General features: G+C 33.3%; 1 pseudogene; it reads right to left on the bottom strand.

Moving 5' to 3' along the window:
- Positions 1–6: 6 nt before the first annotated feature.
- LOC106321691 lies at positions 7–851 on the bottom strand (annotated as a pseudogene).
- Between the last annotated feature and the right edge of the window lie 899 nt (positions 852–1,750).

Genomic DNA, 1,750 nt, shown 5'->3' with positions numbered 1-1,750 from the left:
GAGTGCATTGCATAAACGCATCCTTTCACACAAGAATATTCTCTGTAGTTTATGTCTATCTTTTGATAACAAACTCCACAATCGGCCGACTCCTTGAAAAGGTTACTAGGAGTAAAAGCGAGACGGTGATTATGACGAGATACCTTTATAACATATGGTAAGTCGATACACCTTTTATGAACAAAGAAATCACATAAGAGACATGTGTATAATAAGTGAGAATAATCATCATCCACCAATCCACAAACATCACAAGCCAAAGTAGATTTCCTGGGAAAGTAATGGAGGGTATGCTTGTGCCTTTTAGGATTGTCTATAGTAAGGGATGTTGGTTATCTCGAGCAAATAATATGAAGTGCAAAATCGCAAATAAGGCAATAGTATAATAGAGAAGGAAAAGGACAGAAACCTTGACAAGAAAAACATCTTGAATTAGAGTATTGCTCAGACCAGAGAAGTTGAAGAGGATTTTTTTTTTTTTTTTTGATAAAAAGAAGTTGAAGAGGATGCTTTGGATGATCAGAGGAATGGTAAATAGAAGGAGACTCAACACATTCTTTGTGATATGCACGATTACAGTAGCTGCAGAAGTAACATGTATCTGTTTCGATCTACATGTGACAATTTTCGCAAGTACCGTAAAATATTTCTTCACCCTCTTTTTTGCTGCAATGAAATAGAGAATGGAGATTATTGGAATTTTCGTTGAAACAGGAAGTTTTGACTATGCGATAGTTGAACTGAAAGCTTTGTCCGCTAATTTTTGCCGGTTTGGTATGCTCTTTTTCTTTTTCATATCGTTCTTTTGGGCACAAGAGATGACATGAACGAACTTGGTTAAGAGGATCCATGGGTTAGGTTATTATTTTGGTCTGAAGATTTAATGTTTACTTATTACAACAACTAATATGGTATATATATACACTGGAAAAATAGTTTATATGTTTACAAAAACAGCATATCACGCCAAGTATTGCAATTTTTGTTCATTTCAAACTTCCTCACATGCAACAAAGCAAGAATGGGATTCGTTTACAAATGTCAGAGTTTCAAGTTTTGATTATTCCTTTTTGAATGAAAAAGCGAGTGATGAGGGACACAAGTTATTCAATGTTCTTTTATTTGCTTAGGCACGTTTATACACAGCTATATTTCAAATGTTGGCCTTCGTAATGTTTCACGTTTATATGACACTTCATTCTGCGATGATATAACAAAATGCTAAGCAACAATAAGGCATGAATTGTTCCCCTGTTTTTTTGGTGATAAATAATTATACTTTTACTAGTTGTTTAATTTATGAAGACCATCTCCGTTGCTTAAAATTTTTAAACCAAATAATATTATTATTTTACTAAAACTTAGTTCGTTTGATAAAAATTGAGTATTTAAAAAAAAAAATCAACCTATTTATAATTTGCCGAGTATCATTTCTTATCGTTAAATAGTATTTCATAATACATCTCAAATGAAATCAGATTTTTTAAAGTCGAGCTATTGTTTTAATTTTCACTCTTCATTTCATGTTTTTATACGTGGCATTTCTTTTTCGCTTATCATCATCATCTCAATTGCATGGGGTATAAGTTGGGCCCGCTTTATTACAAATCTAATCGGTTTAGTCTCTGGTTTGATTTATGATTACATTTTATGACACAACACAAAGAAGCAAGTAAATAGATCGGTCCTAAAACCCTAGCAGTGAGAGAGAGAGAAAGCAATGAGCATCATCGCAGGCTCCTACGAGAGA

This window comes from Brassica oleracea, unplaced genomic scaffold, assembly GCF_000695525.1.
Source record: "Brassica oleracea var. oleracea cultivar TO1000 unplaced genomic scaffold, BOL UnpScaffold02474, whole genome shotgun sequence".
NCBI lineage: Eukaryota > Viridiplantae > Streptophyta > Magnoliopsida > Brassicales > Brassicaceae > Brassica > Brassica oleracea.
This window is presented reverse-complemented; position numbering and strand designations above follow the sequence as displayed.